Raw genomic sequence first — 7,190 nt, forward strand, 5'->3', positions numbered from 1 at the left:
TGGCACTCAATCACCAAAATACTTAGAAATGGCCCAAGGGCACATTTCCCTTTCAATCTCCCCCTTTTTGGTGATTTATGCCAACACAACATAAAGCAACTAGAACAAGTGCAATATCACTTCAAATAAAACTCAAATTTATTTTGATTCAATTTTGGCATATATGGATCATCCTTTGCCACCACTTGGTTTGTTTTTGCAAATCAAAACTCCAATTTCTATCTCTAAGTCAAACACACATGTTAAGTCATAAAGAGAGTCATTTCAGGAGTATTTGATTCAGGATTCCAAAAACTCCCCCTTTTTCCCATAATCAACATTTCTCCCCACAAGAAGCCAACTTTTGACACGAGAGACAATAAAAGAGTTTTGACAATCAAAAACTCTATTCTACTATTTTCAAAATCTCTCAAGTGGTATTTGATCCATTTATCACTTTGGCCTTTATTTTCTCCCCCTTTGGCATCAAGCACCAAAACGGGATCAATCTTGGCCCTTTAACCCCATTGCCTCACCAAAATCTTCAATTAAGAGCAAATAGGCAATAAGAGTTAAAAGATGATCTTGGAAAAGTTACTCTTTTCATCGGAGTGCAGTGGAAGTCTTGCATGGTCCAAGTCCACCTTTTCCCTTTTAATTCTCCTTCGAGACTAAAACAAGCAAACTCAAGCATATGGTTAGTCTCAAAGGATCAAGTTGTAGCACAGCTCCCCCTAAATATGTGCATCACTTGCAAACAAGACTTGTGAGGTCCAGGGAGTGTTTGTACAACTTGAGCACCATAAGTAAGCAACGAAATGCATAAGGAACATGATCAAGGGCATAAATACATGTATGCTACAATTCAATCCAAGTTCCGCGAATCTAAGACATTTAGCTCACTACGCAGCCTGCAAAAGGTCTTCTCATCTAGAGGCTTGGTAAAGATATCGGCTAGCTGGTTCTCGGTGCTAACATGAAACACTTCGATATCTCCCTTTTGCTGGTGGTCTCTCAAAAAGTGATTCCGGATGTCTATGTGCTTTGTGCGGCTGTGTTCAACAGGATTTTCCGCCATGCGGATAGCACTCTCATTATCACATAGGAGTGGGACTTTGCTCAGATTGTAGCCAAAGTCCCGGAGGGTTTGCCTCATCCACAGTAGTTGCGCGCAACACTGTCCTGCGGCAACGTACTCGGCCTCAGCGGTGGATAGGGCAACGGAGGTTTGTTTCTTAGAGTTCCATGACACCAGGGACCTTCCTAAGAATTGGTACGTCCCTGATGTACTCTTCCTATCGACCTTACATCCAGCATAATCGGAATCTGAGTATCCAACCAAGTCAAAGGTAGACCCCTTTGGATACCAGAGCCCAAAGCAAGGCGTAGCAACCAAATATCTAAGAATTCGCTTCACCGCCACTAAGTGACACTCCTTAGGATCGGATTGAAATCTAGCACACATGCATACGCTAAGCATAATATCCGGTCTACTAGCACATAAATAAAGTAAAGACCCTATCATTGACCGGTATGCTTTTTGATCAACGGACTTACCTCCTTTGTTGAGGTCGGTGTGTCCGTCGGTCCCCATCGGAGTCTTTGCGGGCTTGGCGTCCTTCATCCCAAACCGCTTCAGCAGGTCTTGCGTGTACTTTGTTTGGGAGATGAAGGTGCCGTCCTTGAGTTGCTTCACTTGGAACCCAAGGAAGTAGTTCAACTCGCCCATCATCGACATCTCAAATTTCTGCGTCATCACCCTGCTAAACTCTTCACAAGACTTTTGATTAGTAGAACCAAATATTATGTCATCGACATAAATTTGGCACACAAAAAGATCACCATTGCAAGTCTTAGTAAAAAGAGTTGGATCGGCTTTCCCAACCTTGAAAGCATTAGCAATTAAAAAGTCTCTAAGGCATTCATACCATGCTCTTGGGGCTTGCTTAAGTCCATAGAGCGCCTTAGCGAGCTTACACACATGGTCGGGGTACCGTTCATCCTCGAAGCCAGGGGGTTGCTCTACGTACACCTCCTCCTTGATCGGCCCGTTGAGGAACGCGCTCTTCACATCCATTTGGTACAACCTGAAAGAATGGTGAGCGGCATATGCTAGCAAGATACGAATTGATTCTAGCCTAGCCACAGGAGCAAAAGTCTCCTCAAAGTCCAAACCTGCGACTTGGGCATAACCTTTTGCCACAAGTCGAGCCTTGTTCCTCGTCACCACCCCGTGCTCGTCCTGTTTGTTGCGGAACACCCACTTGGTTCCCACAACATTTTTCTTGGGACGAGGCACCAGTGTCCAAACTTCATTGCGCTTGAAGTTGTTGAGTTCCTCCTGCATGGCCAATACCCAATCCGGATCTAGCAAGGCCTCCTCTACCCTGAAAGGCTCAATAGAAGAGACAAAGGAGTAATGCTCACAAAAATTAACTAATCAAGATCGAGTAGTTACTCCCTTGCTAATGTCACCCAAAATTTGGTCGACGGGATGATCCCTTTGAATCACCGCTCGAACTTGGGTTGGAGGTGCCGGTTGCGCTTCTTCCTCCATCACGTGATCATCTTGTGCTCCCCCTTGATCACACGCCTCCTTTTGATGAACCTGTTCATCGTCTTGAGTTGGGGGATGCACCGTTGTTGAGGAAGAAGGTTGATCTCGTTCATCTTGTTCCTGTGGCCGCACTTCTCCAATCGCCATGGTTCGTATAGCGGCCGTCGGAACATCTTCTTCATCTACATCATCATAATCAACAACTTGCTCTCTTGGAGAGCCATTAGTCTCATCAAATACAACGTCGCTAGAGACTTCAACCAAACCCGATGATTTGTTGAAGACTCTATACGCCTTTGTATTTGAGTCATAACCTAACAAAAACCCTTCTACAGCTTTAGGAGCAAATTTAGAATTTCTACCCTTCTTCACTAGAATGTAGCACCTGCTCCCAAATACACGAAAGTAAGATACATTGGGTTTGTTACCGGTTAGTAGCTCATACGAAGTCTTCTTGAGGAGGCGATGAAGGTAGACCTTGTTGATGGCGTGGCAAGCCGTGTTCACGGCTTCCGACCAAAAACGCTCGGGGGTCTTGAATTCTCCAAGCATCGTCCTCGCCATATCGATTAGCGTCCTGTTCTTCCTCTCTACCACACCATTTTGCTGTGGTGTGTAGGGAGCGGAGAACTCATGCTTGATCCCTTCCTCCTCAAGGAACTCCTCCACTTGAAGGTTCTTGAACTCGGACCCGTTGTCGCTCCTTATCTTCTTCACCTTGAGCTCAAACTCATTTTGAGCTCTCCTGAGGAAGCGCTTGAGGGTCCCTTGGGTTTCAGACTTATCCTGCAAAAAGAACACCCAAGTGAAGCGGGAAAAGTCATCAACAACAACTAAACCGTACTTACTTCCTCCTATGCTTAGATAGGCGACGGGTCCGAAGAGGTCCATATGCAGCAGCTCCAGAGGTCTTGACGTGGTCATCACACTCTTGCTGTGATGTGCTCCTCCCACTTGTTTACCTGCTTGACAAGCTACACAAGGTCTATCTTTTTCGAAATGGACATTGGTTAGACCTATCACGTGTTCTCCCTTTAGAAGCTTGTGGAGGTTCTTCATCCCCACATGTGCTAAGCGGCGATGCCACAACCAGCCCATGCAAGTCTTAGCCATTAAGCATGCATCTAGACCGGCCTCTTCTTTTGCAAAATCAACTAAGTACAGTTTGCCGTCTAGTACACCCTTAAAAGCTAGTGAACCATCACATCTTCTAAAGACAGACACATCTGTGTTTGTGAATAAACAGTTATATCCCATATTGCACAATTGACTAACAGATAGTAAATTATATCCAAGAGACTCTACTAAAAACACATTAGAGATAGAGTGCTCATTGGAGATTGCAATTTTACCTAGCCCTTTTACCTTGCCTTGATTCCCATCACCGAATATTATTGAATCTTGGGAATCTTTGTTTTTGACGTAGGAGGTGAACATCTTCTTCTCCCCCGTCATATGGTTTGTGCATCCGCTGTCAATAATCCAGCTTGAACCCCCGGATGCATAAACCTGCAAGGCAAATTTAGGCTTGGGTCTTAGGTACCCAACTCATGTTGGGTCCTACAAGGTTAGTGCAAATATCCTTAGGGACCCAAATGCAAGTTTTGTCTCCCTTGCATTTTGCCCCTAACTTCCTAGCAACTATTTTTCTATCCTTTCTACAAATAGCAAAGGAAGCATTTAAAGCACAATAAATTGTAGAAGTTTCATTTACTACTTTCCTAGGAGCATGAATAATATTCTTTCTAGGCACATGATGAACAACATTTCTCCTAGACATATTTCTACCATGCATATAGGAAGAACTAGAAGCAAACATGGCATGAGAGTCAAAATCATCATAAGCATTATAACTCCTATAAGCATTTCTAGTTTGTCTCCTATCATGATACATAAAAGCATGGTTCCTTTTAGTACTACTAGCCATAGGAGCCTTCCCTTTCTCCTTGGCGGAGATAGGAGCCTTATGGCTTGTCAAGTCCTTGGCTTCCCTCCTGTAGCCAAGTCCATCCTTAATTGAGGGGTGTCTACCAATCGTGTAGGCATCCCTTGCAAATTTCAGCTTATCAAATTCATTCTTGCTAGTCTTAAGTTGGGCATTAAGACTGGCTAATTCATCATTTAATTTGGAAATTGAAACTAAATGATCACTACAAGCATCAATGTCCAAATCTTTACACCTATTACAAGTTTCAACAATTTCTACACAAGAATTAGATTTACTAGCTACTTCTAGTTTAGCATTTAAATCATCATTAGAACTTTTTAACTTAGCAATAGTTTCATGACAAGAAGATAATTCACTAGAGAGCATTTCATTCCTCTTAATTTCTAGAGCAAGAGATTTCTGAGCTTCTACAAATTTATCATGCTCTTCATACAACAAATCCTCTTGCTTTTCTAAAAGTATATTCCTATCATTCAAGGCATCAATTAATTCATTAATTTTGTCTACCTTGGTTCTATCTAATCCCTTGAATAAGCATGAGTAATCTATCTCATCATCATCACTAGACTCATCCTCACTTGAAGAAGCATAAGTACTAGTATTATGCGTGCTTACTTTCTTCTCCCTTGCCATGAGGCAAGTGTGACGCTCGTTGGGGAAGAGGGATGACTTGTTGAAGGCGGTGGCGGTGAGTCCTTCATTGTCGGAGTCAGATGAAGAGCAGTCCGAATCCCACTCCTTGCCAAGATGAGCCTCGCCCTTTGCCTTCTTATAGTTCTTCTTTTTCTCCCTCTTGTTTCCTTGATCCTGATCACTATCATTGTCGGGACAGTTAGCAATAAAATGACCAAGCTTACCGCATTTGAAGCATGAGCGCTTCCCCTTGGCTTTGGTCTTGCTTGGCTGTCCCTTGCGACCTTTAAGCACCGTCTTGAATCTTTTGATGATGAGAGCCATCTCTTCATCATTAAGTCTGGCCGCCTCAATCTGTGCCACCTTGCTAGGTAGCGCTTCCTTGCTTCGTGTTGCCTTGAGAGCAAGGGGTTGCGGCTCGTTGATCGGACCATTCAAGGCGTCGTCCACGTACCTCGCCTCCTTGATCATCATTCGCCCGCTAACGAATTTCCCAAGGACTTCTTCGGGCGACATCTTGGTGTACCTGGGATTTTCACGAATATTGTTCACCAAATGAGGATCAAGAACGGTAAATGACCTTAGCATTAGGCGGACGACGTCGTGGTCCGTCCATCGCGTGCTCCCGTAGCTCCTTATTTTGTTAATAAGGGTCTTGAGCCGGTTGTATGTTTGTGTCGGCTCCTCGCCCCTTATCATTGCGAACCGTCCAAGCTCGCCCTCCACCAACTCCATTTTGGTGAGCAAGGTGACATCGTTTCCCTCATGAGAGATCTTGAGGGTGTCCCAGATCTGCTTGGCGTTATCCAAGCCGCTCACTTTGTTATATTCATCCCTGCACAATGAAGCTAGAAGAACAGTAGTAGCTTGTGCATTCTTATGGATTTGCTCATTAATGAATATAGGACTATCCGAACTATCAAAGTGCATTCCACTATCTACAATCTCCCATATACTAGGATGGAGAGAGAATAGGTGACTACGCCCATTTTGTGGCTCCAAAATCCGTAGTCCTCCCCATCAAAGTGTGGGGGCTTGCCGAGTGGAATGGAGAGCAAATGTGAATTTGAACTTTGCGGAATACGAGAGTAGTCAAAGGAAAAGTTCGAATTAACCGGTTTTCTTCTCTCGTAGTCGTTGTGGTCGTCGTCCTTTTGGGAAGAAGTAGACTCATCGCTGTCGTCGTAGTAGACGATCTCCTTGATGCGCGTAGTCTTCTTATTCTTCCCTTCCTTTCGTCTATGACCCGAGCCGGAGTCGGTAGGCTTGTCATCTTTGGGCTCGTTGACGAAGGACTCCTTCTCCTTATCGTTGATCACTATCCCCTTGCCCTTAGGATCCATCTCTTCGGGCGATTAGTCCCTCTTCTTGAAGAGAACGGCTCTGATACCAATTGAGAGCACCTAGAGGGGGGGGGGGTGAATAGGTGATCCTGTGAAACTTAAACTTATAGCCACAAAAACTTGTTTAATCGTTAGCACAATAATTGCCAAGTGGCTAGAGAGGAGTCTCAACAAAACACAATACCACAAGAGATCAAACACAGAGATGACATAGTGGTTTATCCCGTGGTTCGGCCAAGACCAACGCTTGCCTACTCCACGTTGTGGCGTCCCAACGGACGAGGGTTGCAATCAACCCCTCTCAAGCGGTCCAAAGACCAACTTGAATACCACAGTGTTTTGCTTTGCCTTTCAATATCCCGTTTGCGAGGAATCTCCACAACTTGGAGTCTCTCGCCCTTACACTTGAAGTTCACAAAGAAGCACGGAGTAAGGGAGGGAAGCAACACACACAAATCCACAGCAAAATGCGCACACACACGGCCACGAATCGAGCTCAAAAGACTATCTCAAAGTTCTCACTAGAACGGAGCTCGAATCACTGAGAATGACAAACGAATGCGCAAAGACTGAGTGTGGATGATCAAGAATGCTCTAAGGTTGCTTGGTGGTCTCCTCCATGCGCCTAGGGGTCCCTTTTATAGCCCCAAGGCAGCTAGGAGCCGTTGAGAGCAAATCTGGAAGGCCAACCTTGCCTTCTGTCGTCGGGTGCACCGGACAGTCCGGTGCC

The sequence above is a fragment of the Zea mays genome, chromosome 9 (assembly GCF_902167145.1).
Source record: "Zea mays cultivar B73 chromosome 9, Zm-B73-REFERENCE-NAM-5.0, whole genome shotgun sequence".
NCBI lineage: Eukaryota > Viridiplantae > Streptophyta > Magnoliopsida > Poales > Poaceae > Zea > Zea mays.